The following is an 18593-nucleotide window of genomic DNA, read 5'->3' as shown; positions in this document are numbered from 1 at the left end:
AACTCTCTTCTCTCACCTCCAATGTTTTACACAGGCTGTTTCACAAATGTGAACAAACTGATTTCTCTGCCATCCCAGTTTTTTCATCTCTTCAAATTGATGTTTTTTTCAGCACATCTTTACTGTGCTAGATCATATTCCCACTCCATTAAGTGTTACTGACCATTCTTACCCACTCATATTTATATAACAAGTCGAACGTCTGTTAACATGTGTGAAGTTTATTATAATCAGTCTGTGTTATGTTCTCTGTTTAAATTATCCTATCTAATTTTTATATTAATTTCTTAAATAATTCTTTTGTCAAACATGTATAACTTGAAATAGCCTAGTGTAAATCTTGAATCTTACTCCCTGCACCTTCTGCCACATTGTCCATTTATGATGCTTGTAATTAGTTTGTAGATTTTACTTTTTAAGTGAAATATTCCAGAGCAAGAGTTTTCTGTCAAGAGGGAGTTTGCAGTTAGGTTGAGGACAAATGCATATATGGGTCACCTGGCTATTTTTTTTTCTTGTGTACAGCATATACATTCTTTATTTCTAGCCTACTTCCACAAACAAGTCTGTTAAGGCTCAAGGGTCCAGTATCTCAAATCTGATAAAATATTATGCTTAGATCAGGCACGGTTGCTCACACCTGCAATCCCAGCACTTTGGGAGGTCAAAGCAGGAGGATCTCTTGAGCGCAAGAGTTTGAGTCCAGTCTGGGCAACATAGCAAGACCATGTCTCTACTAAAAAATAAAAAAAAAATTAGTTGGTTGTGGTGGCGCATGTCTGTAGTCCCAGCTACTCAGGAGACTGAGGCAGGAGGACCACTTGAGCCTGGGAAATTGAGGGTTCTATGATCTATGGTTGTGCCACTGCACTCCAGCCTGAGGGACAGAGTGAGACCCTGTCTCAAAAGAAAAAGAAAACAATTCTGCTTAGTCCCGTGCTGTAGGTAGAATGAATCTGGCTTTTAATGGCCTGCCTTGATAAGAGGTCTGGTGCGCTTTCTCACACATCATGCCATGTCCCTCAAAGGAGGACTTCTTATTAACATTGACACTAAATAACTGATAAGCTAATCATGGAGTTTAACTTAATGCACCTCAAAAAGATCCTAAAAGGATCTAAAAATCTCTTGGGTTTTTTTCTTTTCACAGACAAGGAAAATTGAAACAGTCATCTTTCAGGACTCCTGAACCAATGTTTTTTCTATTATGCCATATTACCTCTAAAATAATTGTTTGCTAATAGCCAGCTATATGCAAAGAAATATATTAAGGCTTTAAAAATGTTTGAAGATATGATTTATTCCTCGAGGCCCTTAACATCCAGTTGGCAAGATAATGCAAACTACCTGTGCCTCTCTTACACTTCTTAGCACGATGTCTATATTTTGTGATGGTCTACATTGTGTTTTCTTCTCTTCTCCTCCCAGCCCTGTCTTCCTGTTTGCCATCTGAATGTGGTAAAAATGCATATCTGCCTTTCTTCCCACTGCTGAAATAGGGCCTAGCTCATAGTTGGCATTCACTGCAGTTAGGAGAAGGACTGAAGAGAAGCCTGCACTTTCTCCTTTTTTGTACATGCTCTTCATTAATCCTGAAATATCCTAACTCAGCCCCTAATTATCCCCAGCTCTTTAAGCCCTACCTGTCTCCCTTTAACCTTTGTCTGCCTCACTGTTCAAACCCCCTCTCCCATCACTGCTTTTGGGTTTGCATCTACCTCCTGTCCCTGTTTTATCCTATTGTATTTATGCATATGTGTTCAATATTTATTAAAATCTTAAAATATACCAGTACCTTAAATAAGAACTGAGGGATAAAGCAGATATCCCTCAAATTTGAGGATTTTTTTTTTCTATTTTTTTTCTCCAGAACTGATCAGTGCCACAAAATATGATGAGGGAGCAAGGTGTCTGTTTTCTCTTTCAATTTCATTGTTCTAAAGACAACATGTTCGGTGTAGGTGCTGTGTATCCATTTCCTGTTTAAATTTACAGTTGTTTTCCAGTGGTGCTGCCTAACTCTTTGCTGATAGCTATACTTGACATTAGGTCATCTGGGCAGCTTGCTGTAATCATCTGTGAGCAAGCTCCTCAGGAACCCAACAGTGGGCACTAGAATAATAAATTGCATTCAGTCTTATAATTTCCTCATTTATAATATGGGTATAATTATAGTACCTTCCTTGTGGGGTCCTTGTGAGGATTAACTGAGTCATTGCGTGTAAAGCACTTAGAATACAGAAAGCACTCAGTAAATATTATTATTCTTATGGCGCTCTTCAGTACCCAAAATATAACACCACACTATTTGCATTCAGTACTTTTCTGTTGTGGAAGCTTCTGTTCAAACAAGGGTATGTATTTTATTTATTTTTAACATTTTGCTTCTGAGAGAGCTTGAGATACATTTCCTGGTTGCTTACAAGCAAAGAGAGACACCAATAAATTGAATTCTGCATCCTGCATCATAAGGTAAGTGCTGAAATGCAGTGATCTTACCATAGGATCAGTGCTTCTGCCACTAAACCTGAGTGTCATCAACCTTACTGGTTCTTTACTTAGATACTCTTGTCCAAAGTTCTTAAATATATCAGCAATACTATCATGCATCATTCTTTTATTATTAATTTTATTTAAATAAGAAGCCTACAGTACCCGGTATTCCCACGCAGTCTCCCACTCAAGTACTAACCAGGCCCAACCCTGCTTAGCCTCTGAGATCAGTCATGTTCAGGGTGGTATAGCCATAGACTCATGAATCATTCTTAACTGCATTTTAGCTAGGAAACATCCTGAATTAAACTATCATTTCATATAACATAAGTATGTTTTAACCATATTAAATAAATTCTCCAAATATGAAATACACATGCATATCATTTGGTCTAGATGGATCCTTGACTGTAATTTACTTTGCTGAAATATTTATCTCTCTATCCACATTTGAATTATTTAAATTACTTGGAGAGCCAAGGTGGCTCCCAGACTAAAATTTCCCCAATTGTCCTTCCACTGCTACTTGTTCATGTAGGAAATTTCTCCTTTCTGTACACAGACATCAGAGTATTCTACTCCAAAGAGGCCCTAGTATTTTTATCTCTTCCGCTTACCCAGTCCTTCTGACAACTCTCCTTCCATTGTTTAAGCAGTATTAAAATTATCCAAATATTCATCATTGCCTCTTTCTACTTTCAATATTCCTCTAGCAGTGCTGCTAATCTAAAGCATATGCTCCTGATTTCTCTTCCCTCACGACTTATGATTTATAATGGATTAGCATGAGCCTAGGAGCCATGCACTTCCTCTTGTCCCAGACATGTTTAGAGCTTTCCAATTTACACTGATATCGGAGTTTGTCATGGGGGCATTTTTGTCCATCTATTTTTTATTATATTTTAGTCAACACTGCAGTATATTTCCATATCATATTATTCTGATATAAATAAAAATCATAAGGTAAAATACAGGTATTCATTATTTTCTTGGTGCTTATCTTATCCACTGAGTAACGTTGACTATACTTTAAAAATTCTCAGCTTATTTAATAGATTAAAAATTATCACCTGGCTTGAATTAGAGGGAATGAAAGTATGTCACAAAAATCTTTCTTTCTGAAAAGGTTTCAACAATGTAAGTACAAACAACTCTGAGGTTTCTGGAAGTTAGTACAGAAAAGGCATAACAAATATGTCATTATTGTCAATACTTTCAATTCACCACTTCAGGTAGGATAAAGGATGTTAAAATATTTTTCTTTCAATATTTAATATTACTAATAGGACCAAGAACATTGGAATAGCATGTGTGTGACATAAGCTCAAAGTTCTAGAGCAGTGCTATTCAATAGAATTTTCTGCAGTATTGGAAATTTTCAGTATCTGCACTCTCCAATATGGAAGCAACCAGCCACATGTGGCCATTGAGCACCCGAAATGTGGTTAGTGTAACTGACCTGATGCTGAATTTTAAATTGTCTGTACATTTTATTTTAATTAAATTATAAATTTAATTATAAATAGCTAGATGGGGCTATTGTCTACCATATTGGATGAACAGTAAAACTTTAGAGACTTCCAGGCTTCTGTTAAGATTGTAATTCACACAAGGCTGGTTCATCTTGTGATCATTATCAGGCCAGTGTCACACTACAAAGCAACACAAATCCTATATTACAACAACCATGTAAAATGACCTATAAGCAACTACCACAACACACTGAAAAATAATTTTGATATTTACGGTTTTGCAAGCCTGTCAAAATATTTAAGGATCCTTTTCATACATCTTTCTCCTTGAAGACTTCTCACTATGCTTCTTCAGTGCTTTCTTCTTGTTTCTGCTCCAGATATTTTCCCCCAACTTACCTATACATCTCAGGTATCCTTCCCTTCTTTCATCCTCATCTCTTCTCTACACCTTTTAAGATCTGTCTCTTTATCCATTATCCCCACATGTCAACTGGTCCCTAACTGTGAACACTAAACACAAAATCCTCATCCCCAGAGAAGGGATTTGCTATCCATCACAAGAATAAATATTTGTAAAGGCTGAATTGGAGGCTATATATTCGAGTCATTTCTAGATGTCACCCTTTTTTCATCCTCTAGGCAAGATTATTTCTAATAGGAATTTCATGAGGCCCCTAGAGTTTAAGATAAAAGCTAATGCTTATTGAATGCTTTGAGTTAAGTAGCAGCACCTCAAGGCAATAACAACACCTCAAGGTCTCTTCCACCTCTTTGATCTGATGAAAAACTGAATAATAAATATAAACTGGCTATGATACAAACCAATGAGCAAATCACTTTTTATGTGAAATTAATTAACAGGGGAAAAGGTTTAAAAAGGATGCCCTTCATATTCCCTAAATTGTGAGCATATCGTTTAGACTTTAGGTTTTGTTCATTTGGGATACAGTCAACAAATATTTGTTGAGCCTTGACTGAGTGTTAGGCACTGTTTAAAAATTATTTTATTTGTGTTGGTAATAAGAAGATGGTGATCCTTGCCCATTTAGGACATACAAATGTTAAAGGAGGCAGAGAGAAAACAAGAAAATCTATAACCTAAATATAAAATTATCAATCGTGATCACTGTAATTAAGAAATTGATGGAGTTGAGTAATAGAATAGCAGGATGGGAATGCCATACTAACGCATGGCCATTAAAAACTAAGTAATCCTATGTAACACATATGCACAGAGATGTTCTTTATGGTTTCATAGATTTGATGTTAGTGTAACCCATCCTTTTATATATTATATATTGCCACCCTTAGATGGTCTTTGGTAAACCACATCTGAATTTTTGATTAGCAAATGTGAAATAAAGACTTCAGCTTATTCCCTGAAGGGGTTGAATAACAATTAACAATTCAGTATGAATAACATTTCCATCTTTACCTAACGAGCACATTTTTTAAAAGGTTGTCCATTTTATGAAAATGATTAGAAATCGAAAAATGCAATGCTGATAATCCTAAGAAGGATAGACTCATGAAGATTATTATGCATATTGTATTAGCCTCGGGTGGCTCTAAATGCATTAGATATAAGCTGGTAGATGGTGGGCTACATGAGGAAGAAAAATAAAATCAAAGAAGACATAAAACTTGCTGACCCTGCAAAAACCTCAAAGTTGTGCCTGAAAGATGAGATTTAATTGGGTATTTTTAAAAACTAGATGCTAGGTCTTATGGAATAGAAACTTGTTTCCTATCCTGTGAGTCTGTTAAATTTTTTCCCATTAACAATTTATTTAAAAATTCTTAACTGCATTACGTAGAAATTACATGGAATATGTCTTATACATTGTCTTTTCCTCCAAAGTGTTATTTCTTCCCATTTTATACCTCATAGAATAGAGGTTAAGTAAATGGAGGGACATAATATAACTAGAAAATTTCATAGATAGGATTAAAATGTAGAATGTTTGGCTTCAAAGTCTATGTTCTTTCTAATTCATGACTTCTTTTTAAAAATATGTTTATCAGTGTTTTTGGTTGGATCATCACAAAACTGGGTTCTTCCTTCACTCGTATAGACAGAAATAAAGAGTGAAATTATAACATACAAGGGAGTAATTTGAAATATGCTCATTTTTCTTGCTGTTGTTGAAAATGAGTATTTTATATTGTTTTCTTTTTAAAACGCAATTTGTTTTCCTGCACAGAAAAATGTATCCGTTTTTCTTTAGAAATTTACTAAATTTTTAATTTGCTAATCCCAAGGGAAGGATTGCTTTCTTAGGATGAAGTATGGTCAGTTGGTATTACGATGCTGGGAAATAAAGTGCAGAATTCTATTAAGGACTTAGTGATTTGGATTTGTCAAAGAAGAGTCACTCGGTGATGTAATTTGCATTGTCATGTATATGCAAAGTTCTGTTTCAGCTTGGAGACTTTATCTTTGAATTTTCACTGAGAAGATATTGGCTTTCTGTTTAGTCATTACCCTGGACACCCACGTATAGAGAGAGTAACTCCTTAGTACATGAGCTTTTGAAATATTGCCTATGATCAGTGCCTCCTTAGGGAAAGTGAGTTTTTTGTTAAAAGTCTGAAAGTCTATTTAGGAAAGTTGTTTTCAAAGAGTGTCTTGAAGCTTACTTGGTCTGACTTAACAGCAAAGTCAATTTAACAGAGTCTGCCTTGCAGAATCCTGGATCTATCAGAGATTCAGTTCTCCATGCTGTGTGGAAAAATTATACTGGCTGATTTCAGGCGAAGTTACTGTGGGAACACATTTTGGCACATTTCTGCTGAAGCCAGAAACCTGGATGCTTTGTTCTTTGTGAGGTATCAAAAATAAAAATTCATGAAATTCTGACATCCTGCCTGCTCCCTTATCTGGGTTAAATGCTGTGGTAAAATTCTCTTTTGGTTGAAATATTTAAGAAGAAAAGCAATACATATGAACAGACACATTTATACACACACACACACACACACTTGCTTTTCTTTACTTGAATTATCTTGTTGAATCCTAATTACTGTACTCATGTACTGCTTCTTCCCAGGGAATATAGAATATTACTGTTATCAAGATATGCCACACATATCCTCACTGTTGACCTACCCTCTCAATTCTCTTTGCTGGTTTATTGGATTAAAATAGAGAAGCAGAAATCTTATGTAGGAGCAATGTGTTGACAAATGGTGGGTTTTATCTTGATAATTTCACCAAATATATGAATTGACTTTGTCAGTCACTAAAGTAAGTGTGCTGAATGCCTTCTGTGTGTGCATCAGGACAAGTGGTCCAATCAAGTTCAAATGTTCTGTGTCTATTTGGCTCAGCTTAATTAAAATTCAGCCCTGCTTTTGAGCAAGCCACAGTGGGTTGGCAGACCTTCAAAGGGCTATATTGCAGCAAACAATAAAAGTGATAAAGGCACACAATAGCAATCAATACAATGCAAATGCCCCTGTTACTCACAAATCTAGTGGAAAGTGATTGCTTGGAACATGCTTATCCACTTCTCATCATAAAATTAAAGTTTTTGCATCATTGTATTTTTAAGTTTGCCTACATTCTCCTTGTCAATGGGCTTGCTTTTTTTTTTTTTTTTTTACTACTAATGGAGTGAAAGAAAATGATAGTAAGATAAATCAGCTCAATACAATTCAAATACTTTTTAAATGTTTACAACTTTTGTGTTATTTGTTACACATATGGGTGACAACTTACTAAAAGGATTTTTACCTGTATGAGCAAGACAGCCATAATTCATCCACCATTCATTTGTAGTGGAGGTGGTATATTCTTGGTGATCATCCTTTTTTTGTTTTCCCCCAGTCCACTGTTTTTGGCTGGCTGCCACGGTCCCAGATTTTCTCACAAACTGCCATCTGGCATTCTTGCTGTCCCTCACATATAGCTTTGTCAGGACCTCCTCCAAGCAGGCTGGAGAATTTCACAGCTTGGGGGCATGGGAGTATACACGAAGTTGCAGCCACTTCAGGGTTGATTTCTCACCTACAACCCACGTATCTGTCACTGCTAGATGTTTCGTGGAAGGAGCTGCTAGGGCACTGGAGATTAGGGGACCTGGAAAGAAGTATCGACTCACCTCTGATTTGCTGTATTTGTAGCCACTCTGCATTTGAAGAACAGATTTTAAAAACCTGATCTCTGTTGTTTACATAATCATTGTGGAACATCACTGTGGGTAAATTATTATGAAAGATGCTTCTAAAAATTCAAGATGGAGATACTGATATTATAGTATCTCTTATAGCACACATGATTGTTGTATCATCTCAAAGTTTTCAATGAATGCTTTTATCTAGTCAGATTGAAACTGTATATATAATTCCACAATGTAACTAAGATATAAGAGAAGGAAAGTTTCACATTGCATCTAAAATATATACATGAGGCCACCAATTGCAGAAATCTGGAAGTGTTTTTGTTACAGTTTTCAATGCAGTGAAACACTATCTCTTATGTGTGTATGCTTTAGGTTTCATTTTGGCTTCTAGGCTTTAATCAAGCACTGAGATAGTTCTTATAAAGGTATGTTTCACCATTGTATTAACTACGTCACTGACTTCAATAGCTGAAAGAGATGCACTGTGATAGAGCCATCACAACTGTTCACAAAATTCTGGCCAGTGGAACGGCTAGTCACAAGGCCAAGATTTTGTGAACCGTGGTCTATGGCTGTATCTCAGTACATCTCTTATCTTCTGGAGTGGAAGCCACATGCTTTTCACTTCTTTTATATTTCATCCATTACCTACTTATTGCCCTTAAATCATCCTAAACTTTGATTGTTTTCTTATTCTATTCAAATAATAAATGGCAGAAAATAAATTTGAAAACACTATTTAATTATTAACATAAGTAACATGCTCTCTTAACATGCTGAAGAATATCATACTTTCAAGTGAGAGAGGCCAGATCAAGTGTTAATTTTTATTTTAGATGACACGTTAAGATAACTTAATAGCCTTTAGAAAAGGCGTACACCTGTACTGATACACTGTCACTATGCGTTCAATGAAAGCTTCAGTGAAATTCCTGCTGCAGAGTATTGACTGTGACATTTATATTTCGCATCAAACAATTATATAGATTCCAAATATCTAGAAAGCAAAATTGTAAACACAACTAAAATCATTTCTTTCTTAGATAGTTTAATCAGTATTTCTCTGTGAACATAAAATATAGAACAGTCAGTGGTCAATATTTTTGTGAAATTTCCATCATAGTATAATAAATATTTTGGGAAGATAAACTTATACTTGTAAAAAATAAAATTTTCTTAAAGTGTGTCATGAATATATTGCTCAAATTTATTATAATATAGATTATGTTAGAAAAAATATTACTAGGTAGTTATGTTACATGGTTATGACAAATGCCAATGAATGTCAGGTTAAACAAGTTTTCAGTACTTTCAAGACATGCAGTAATTTGGTAAATTATTGTATTTTAACAACAGATGTATTTTCTGATTTTTTTATGTTCTGAATTTTAATGTGCAGAACTTAACACTATAGTAACCAAACAAAAGTGAAAATCTCAAAGGGTATTGTTTTTCTAAAGCCAAAAACAAATAAAAAGTTAGATGCACCAGTGGCCCCCAGGTGGACACCCCTAGTCTCCAATTGAACAGTTTTTTCATTCCTAAGTGGATGTGACCATAATCTGCTTTGAGAATTATATTCAAACTTCATCAGTCTTTGTTTCAGTCTGTCCAACGTCTGAGCCAAATCCTCCAGCTTTCCTTAGAGATCATATCTAGAATAAGCTTACCTTGTATTACATCTCAGAAGTGTCTTGAAACTAAATAGGGGATAGTATCATTGCTAAGTAAGCTTTCATTGATCTGTATCGGAGATATCTACCTGAAATTTGAATTAATCTAAAATCCTTAGACATGTTAAATAGTTCTCTATTTCAGTGCAACAGACAAGTCTTCACTGATTCTTTTCAGTTTGTTATCTGAAGCTTAAGTTTCCTACTTTTTTTTTTCCTGTTGCTCACTTTTTACCTATAACTAAGAGTGAGGCCGAATATATATACCATCAAGTTGCTAAAGGACAAACAAAGTAGGTAGGATCTGGGGCCAGCCACTCTGCCAGTGACCGTCTGTTGAGATCTTTCTATATATAGGGTCAACCAACTGCAAATATATATGAGACCAGGATGTCTCCAGTATAGAATCAAAATGCCAGATTTGAGCATCTTGTGTGGCTCACCCAACAATGATGGTATCCATATGTAAGACGGTTTTATTTTGTACTGCTTTCATATAAACTCTTTGGAGGCCTTTGAATAGGGATTTTTTTTCTTCTATAATTTTAAATACCTCAATGCCAATGAGATATGAAACTGATAGCTATAACTTTTCCTACAATTAGGGATAACAATTATAATTTGGAAAAGTAGATGACTAAGCAAATGTATATGAACATATACATCTTCAAATATAAATGCTTTCTTAATGGAGGCTTGCTCATAGAAATCAGAAATGTGTAGTTTGTTTGCTGTTGTATCAACCTGCATTTGACTATGATTCTGTTCTAAATGTAAGTCGTGTCTCAAGTTTTGAATTTGTTATGGAGTCTTTTAAAGAGACAGGAACGTATCAATAGCAGAAACAGATTCTACTGTGTTTATGCTTGTGTTTGTGTACAAGAGCATTCACAAAATATTCATACTTTTGAACTAACTTCCACAGAAAAATTTAAAACTAAAAACACTTAAAACATATGACTGGAAAGAGCTTCAAAAACCTGAGAACTCTATGCTTATCAGATAAAAGAAGCAGCAGCATTATGAAAATGTATCTGGATACCATAAGATAATTTCAAAGTACTTCAAGTAAAAACAGAGTGAGAGGGGCTCTTTGTTCATCTGACCTTATAGTTTATAAAAACTCAACCTTTGATTCCATGATAAATAGAATATCCAAATCCCATAATATCAGCTATGTACCTCATCTTTGATCTTCTGAAATGTTATGTATGTCAAGTTAAAAAATATTGAACGTTGATGGTAATACTACAATGCAAATATTTTGACCAAAACTAGTTATTTTGCAAAGACGTAAATGATATTGAAGTACTTGTTTTTTCAAGAGTCATATGGAGACATAAATATATTTGGATAGCATAAAACTTAGGAACAAATTCTTGTTAATGAGAGTTCTGAGATAGAATTTTATGTTTAGATTTAATACTTTTAAAATAACATTTTTCAAAATGCAAATTGAAATATTATATGAATACATACCATATTATACACAGGTAGTGTTTATTTACCTTTTGTTTAACAATTATTTATTGAATGTCTTTTTTGTGGGAGATGCTGTAGTACGCACTAGTAGTTATGTGAATCATAAAACAGATGCAGTCCCTGACATTGTGGACTTACTTTCGAGTTTGGTGCTATAAAACTTTTGGTGCTCTTTCAATCAAATATGGGTTGAATTATTGGCTTCAATTTTTACTGACTGAATCCTTTTGAATTTCAATACCTTATGAGAAAGCTATGGCTTAGATAGAATAATAATAAAACTTGGTAGTCAATAATGGAAGTAGGAAATAAAACCAAGCTTGCCTGACTCTCAGGTCAATAATTTCCCCATTATTCTAGATTATATAATAAATGTATAAGTGTGAATTTAAAACTGCAAAGTATGGTAGAAATAACAATTGGCTTTATAATAGCTATTTAATTTTATTTAATATTCCTTGGCAATTTATATAATTAACCAATATTTATTGAGTGCCTACTATTTGGCAAACATAGTTTGAGATCTTGGGGATATTTTCAGGAACAAGAAAATAAGTCCTACTTCTCAGAGTACTGAAGTTTTAGCATGAAAATGCAGACGATAAACAAATACTTGAGAAAATGTTTAGTGCTAAACACTATGGTAAAAAGTAAATCAGGGAAACTAGATGCTCAGGAAGTCTTCCCCAAGTGAACCTCAGTGACTAAAAGAGCCAGCCATGCTAACATGTGGGGAAGAATGTTTGAGAAAGAAAGAAAATCTAGTGCAAAGCCCTGAGATTGGAATGAGGTTGGTATGATCAAAGGTCCAAGAGAAATCAAGTGTGGCTAGAGCACTAGCTTTTAAAATGTGATGATCAGACGAGCAACCTCATCATCCAAGTATTTATCAGTATTCTAGGCATGTTAATTTCCTTGATTTGAAAATTATGCTGTGATTCAGTAAGACCTTAACATTCAGCGAAATTGAGAGTAAAGGATATGTGGCAGCATTTTATTGTCCTATTTTTTGCAATTTTCTTTTGGCAAATTTGAAAATACTTGCAAATGAAAATTTAAAAAGGAAATGAGCACTATACAGCAAAAATGAAAGGTTTTAAGCAGTGCAACCAGTGGAATACTGTGATCTAGTTTGGGTTTTAAGAAAAATATTATTGCTATATGATATGAAAAATGGGATAGAAGAGGGAATATAATGCAAACGCAATGACCAGTGAAGGAGCTGTTGCCATTGTCCAGAGGAGATATGAGAGGGCTGGGACTGGGGTGATGGCAGTAGAAATCAGCTATGAGCAAGTAGATCCAAGATAATATAATTTGAAGATACAATTGACAAGACTTACTGATGGATTGATTGTGAGAAGGAGTAACAGAAATAGAAAAGTCAAGGATTCTTAGGTTTTAGACCAGAGCCACTGGCTTGATGCTAGTGATATTTATTTATTGAGAAGGCAAAGATTAAAGTAGGAGGTTGTCAAATAATGGCACTTGATTAATTTTTATAAGTCAATTATTAAAGGAAATCTAAACAGACAATTTGCATTATCTTTGAGTATTTGTAATTAGTAGCTGGTAGTGACCAATTTAGCTTAATGAATGCTATATTGTCTATAAATAAATTAACTCACTTGAGTGTTCTCATATTTTTCCTGATTTTTTTTTAGTTGAATGCAGCTTTAGAACATTAAATTGTGCCATATATTAAATAAAATAATTAAAGAATACCAACAAGTACTCTTAATTTGCTCTTATAAATTTGTATATCCTTATATAATTTATCATTTTATTCAACAAATACTTGTGGAGTGACTACTTTGTACCAGGTACTCTTTCAATCACTGGAAATATAACACTGAATAAATAGACTGAAATCTCTGCCCTGATAGAGCTTTCATTCTGGTACATTCTAGAATGAGGCATTTTAAGAAAAAAATATTATGATATGTGGGTGGAATAGACAGTTTAAATAAGAAATAAAATGAGTATTAAGTCAGATAATACCAAGGATATGGACAAAATTGAAGCCAATAAGGAGAACTGATATAATATGAGAAAGTAAGGGTTTGGGTCTTGGGGGTGTTTTAACTTAAAATAAGGTCATTAGGAAAGACCTCTTTGATTAGGAGTTAAGGGATGGAGTTACAAAGTGCTAAGAAGAAAGGTCATAAAAGTGGGGGAACAGGCAGATATAGGGAGCTTTGTATACTTATTTCAAAGACGACCGTGTGATTGCCTGAATGACTGGAAGGATGGCATTGCCGTTTATCGAAATGGAGAAGACAGCCAAAAGCGTAGGTCTGCATTGTGGGCATGTTTGGGAGGTCACTTTGGACCTGATACATTTGATATGCACTTTAGACTTCCAAGTAGAGATGCCAGTGGCTGGTAGGATTTAAGAGATCATAGATCGCGTGAGAGGACCATACCTCTGAATAGCAAGTGTTGTATCAAATTAAGTAGTTATATTTCAGGGTTTTTTGTGTTTGTTGTTGTTGCCAGGGAACTGATATATGGGAATAAGTTCTTGGTAGGTTTAAATGCAGTGAAGAGTGATTTTCTCAATTCTTATGAGAATTTGGATCAGAATAATTTTATTTCAGTGAAATATCGGAAATATCAAATGCAGCTTAATTGCATTGACATTATTAAAAGAATGAGGACTTAAGTATATGGCAAATTTAATTAAAATATTACTCTTATAGAAGAATGATCATAGTAGGGGATTTTTTTCTTTCTTAAAGCAAATTATATGTCTTCAGCAGTACTTATTTTTACAAAATGCAGTAGACTAAGATGATTTCTACTTCATGTTATTATGTGGTAAAATAAGGAAATACATGAAGCTGTGTTATGTTCGTTTGGGTTATCTTTGAAGCCTTTGATTGGGAATTGACTACTAAACACTGTAAATTATATATAAGTACTGAGTTCTGAATGTGAATGTGATCTTAGGTAGTCATCAACCCATTATGTGTCCTTTGTTTTCCTATCAAATGTAGGGGCAGTAATGTCAGCTATATTATGTATTTATTTAAAAAATATTTTGAAAATGAAAACAAACTATAGATATACCTATAAATGTGTATATATTTTCAATTCTTCAACAAAATATGTTTTAAAATAAGAAAACCTGTTCTTTTTCTCATCTTCATTAATCTGTTTTTAGCAAGAAAGATTATTTTCTGGTTGCAAATAACAAGGCTTACGCAGTAAGTAAGCGTTGGAGAGAGGAGCAATAGCTCTACCCTAGAACCGATTGAGGAATCATACTTAAAAGTACCCATAATTAACTTGGAAATAGAAGGTAGAAGAAAAGGAAGAAAATTAGGAGAAATTACTTTGCTAGAGATTGTTTTGCATTGATCAAATGATACAAATGTCCTCTTTGAGGTTTTCATTTAGGATTCCTCAACTGATAGTCATATTATTGCTGTAGAGGTATTATAAATTCCCAGTCATTAGCGTAAGGATTTAGTTACAGATCTGAGGTTCTCCAAAAACACCCCAATGCCATGCAAATGATTCTGCTATTACAATTTCCTGTCCTTCTACTTTGATCTTCTTTCTCTTCTCAGCTTTGCAATATTAAGAAAGGGGTAGTGGCAAAAAGAAAGACTGTGAACTTAGAAGGCTAACTTTGGGGGAAATCAGTATAGCACAGCCATCACCCCAAAAGCTTCCTTTGTGTTAATGCGAACTTCCACACAATCTTACCAACTTCTATGAACCAGAAAAGGCTCATTCTTAAAAAAAAAACAAAAAAAAACAAAAAAAGCAGCTTTATTGAGATATAATTTACATACTACATAATTTACCCATGCAACATTTAAGATGCAGTGGTTTACAGGATATTCATGGTGTTGTGCAACCTTTACCAAAATTAATTTTAGAACATTTTCATCATTCCAAAAAGAAACCCCAGGCCAATTAGCAGACAGTCTTCATTTTCCTCCAAAGACACCCTCTCCCTTCCTCAGTCCTGTGCAACTACCTGTCTACTTTCTGTCTTTATGGATATGCTTAGCCTGGACATTTAATATAAATGAAATCAAGTCATATGTGTCCTTTGTGACTGGCTTCTTTCATGTACTGTAATGTTTATAAGGTCCATCCATATTATGGCATCTATCAGTACTTCATTCCTTTTGATTTCCACACATAGTCCATTATATGGATGTAGAAAATGTTATTTACCCACTAATCATTTGATGATCATTTGGGTGGTTTCTATTTTGGGCTATTACAAATAACGTTGCCATAAAATTTTTTGTGTAAGTCTTCGTGTGGACATTTCTTTGGGGCATATTCCTAGAAATGGAATTGCTGGGTCATATGATAATTCTATGTTTAATCTTTTGAGGTACTGCCAGACTGTTTTCTAAAGTGGCTGCACCGTTTACATTCCATTAGCAGTGTATTAGTGTTCTGATTTCTCTGTTGATCTCCATGAACAATTGTTATTTTCTGGGTTTTCTTTATTGTGTGTGTTATACGATACTCTAAACATAAAATGTACCATTTTACTGTGTACAATTAAGTGGCCTTAAGTACATTCACAACGTTGTGCAACCATCACCATTATCTAGTTCCAGAGCTTTTTCACGATCTGATTGTAGCCATCATAGGATGTGTGATGTGGTAACTCGTTGTGATTATGATTTGTATTTCCCTGATTGCTGATAATTCTCAGCATCTTTTTGTGTGATTATTGGCCATTTATGTATTTTTCAAGAAATATATATTCAAATCTGTTGCCAGTTTTTAAACCGGCTTTTAAAATTATTGAATTATAATAGTGAAAAGACTCGTTTTTTTTTTTTTTTTACTTTATTTTTTTTATTATTATTTTGTATTATTATACTTTCAGTTCTAGGGTACATGTGCATAACGTGCAGGTTTGTTACGTATGTATACTTGTGCCATGTTGGTGTGCTGCACCCATCAACTCATCAGCACCCAACAACTCGTCATTTACATCAGGTATAACTCCCAATGCAATCCCTCCCCCCTCCCCCCTCCCCATGATAGGCCCTAGTGTGTGATGTTCCCCTTCCCAAGTCCAAGTGATCTCATTGTTAAGTTCCCACCTATGAATGAGAACATGCGGTGTTTGGTTTTGTGTTCTTGCGATAGTTTGCTGAGAATGATGGTTTCCAGCTGCATCCATGTCCCTACAAAGGAAGCAAACTCATCCTTTTTTATGGCTGCATAGTATTCCATGGTCTATATGTGCCACATTTTCTTAATCTAGTCTGTCACCGATGGACATTTGGGTTGATTCCAAGTCTTTGCTATTGTGAATAGTGCCGCAATGAGTATACGTGTGCATGTGTCTTTATAGCAGCATGATTTGTAATCCTTTGGGTATATACCCAGTAATGGGATGGCTGGGTCAAATGGTATTTCTAGCTCTAGATCCTTGAGGAATTGCCACACTGTCTTCCACAATGGTCGAACTAGTTTACACTCCCACCAACAGTGTAAAAGTGTTCTTATTTCTCCACATCCTCTCCAGCACCTGTTGTTTCCTGACTTTTTAATGATTGTCATTTTAACTGGTGTGAGATGGTATCTCATTGTGGTTTTGATTTGCATTTCTCTGATAGCCAGTGAGGACGAGCATTTTTTCCATATGTCTGTTTGCTGTATGCATGTCTTCTTTTGAGAAATGTCTGTTCATATCCTTTGACCACTTTTTGATGGGGTTGTTTGTTTTTTTCTTGTAAATTTGTTTGAGTTCTTTGTAGGTTCTGGATATTAGCCCTTTGTCAGATGAGTAGATTGCAAAAATGTTCTCCCATTCTGTAGGTTGCCTGTTCACTCTGATGGTAGTTTCTTTTGCTGTGCAGAAGCTCTTTACTTTAATCATATCCTATTTGTCAATTTTGGCTTTTGTTTCTGTTGCTTTTGGTGTTTTAGACATGAAGTCCTTGCCCATGCCTGTGTCCTGAATGGTATTACCTAGGTTTTCTTCTAGGGTTTTTATGGTATTAGGTCTAACATTTAAGTCTCTAATCCATCTTGAATTAATTTTCATATAAGGAGTAAGGAAAGGATCCCGTTTCAGCTTTCTAGTTATGGCTAGCCAGTTTTCCCAGCACCATTTATTAAATAGGGAATCCTTTCCCCATTTCTTGTTTCTCTCAGGTTTGTCAAAAATCAGATGGCTGTAGATGTGTGGTATTATTTCTGAGGACTCTGTTCTGTTCCATTGGTCTATATCTCTGTTTTGGTACCAGTACCATGCTGTTTTGGTTACTGTAGCCTTGTAGTATACTTTTAAGTCAGGTAGCGTGATGCCTCCAGCTTTGTTCTTTTGGCTTAGGATTGTCTTGGCCATTCTTAAGTTAACAGTGAATGTATTACATGAAAAACTCAACCACCCCATGGTTTCAGTTTAAATGTATTTGCCAGTGATCCTGGACTTACCCAGTGTACAGATAGGACATCTTTATGACATCAGAACATTGATGTCAAGTGCCTATTAGTTCATGGCAGTGTGGAAGAAGTTGTACAAAAGCAGGCACTTTTAAACCCTTCTGTCTGAGAACATTCATCTCTGAAAAACATACATGAAAAAACTGCCAAAATCCAGACGCATTTGTTGTATAACGTTAATTTATAGGATGTGAAATTGTTTTGTTGTAAACTACTGGAGTACTTTGAAGATGAATTTTCTCAAATCATATTCTTGAGAAAAGTATTAAATCAGAAGGTACACATATGGATGTGCTTATTAGTAAGATAACTGTATGTTGGTGATATTCAGTTTATCGTTTTTCAGAGCTGAAGCGAGCTTTCTGTTTCCACAGTTTAAATGAAATGTGTTTCAAAATGACACTTAGGATATCTGATGGAGATGTTGTCCTTTGTCATGTTTATCATTTAATCTTGTATGGCCTCAAAAAGCGAAAATCATCTTTTTGGCATACTGGCATACTTAATTTATGCAGCATACTATATAGGGAAAAAACTCATTTCAGTATAAAGGGAGGACTGAGCCAAGCCAGAGAATGGAATAACTTGCTGTATTTGCAAATGGATAACCATAGACATGTCCAGTTATTATTAAGATAAAAAGAAAATGATGACAAAACCAAGATCCTGGCTATGTTAACAAATTTCAGTTTCTCAGTGTATTTCTGAAAATGTTGAGTTCCTTCCAAGATCCCATGTTCCCCCCACCCCCACAACCAGATTTATTCCAGGCGATAGTAAATACACCTGGTATTGAAGGGAAAATATTCACATACTCACTTTTAAAGCCAGTTTTGAAGGAGTCTCCAAGACATTCAAGGGAACCAGATGGTGTGCAGACCATTCTACAAGGTTTATGATTAGTTTGG

General features: G+C 34.8%; 1 protein-coding gene and 1 pseudogene across 1 annotated transcript in view; one reads left to right on the top strand and one right to left on the bottom strand.

Moving 5' to 3' along the window:
- IL1RAPL1 (interleukin 1 receptor accessory protein like 1) overlaps positions 1-18593 on the top strand; it is a 1416649-nt gene that overhangs the window by 403824 nt on the left and 994232 nt on the right. The window lies entirely within an intron of this gene.
- Positions 2644-2752, bottom strand: LOC111536602 (annotated as a pseudogene).

The sequence above is a fragment of the Piliocolobus tephrosceles genome, chromosome 12 (assembly GCF_002776525.5).
Source record: "Piliocolobus tephrosceles isolate RC106 chromosome 12, ASM277652v3, whole genome shotgun sequence".
In the NCBI taxonomy this organism is placed as follows: domain Eukaryota; kingdom Metazoa; phylum Chordata; class Mammalia; order Primates; family Cercopithecidae; genus Piliocolobus; species Piliocolobus tephrosceles.
The sequence above is the reverse complement of the archived record's forward strand: the minus strand, read 5'-3'. Positions and strand labels throughout refer to the sequence as shown.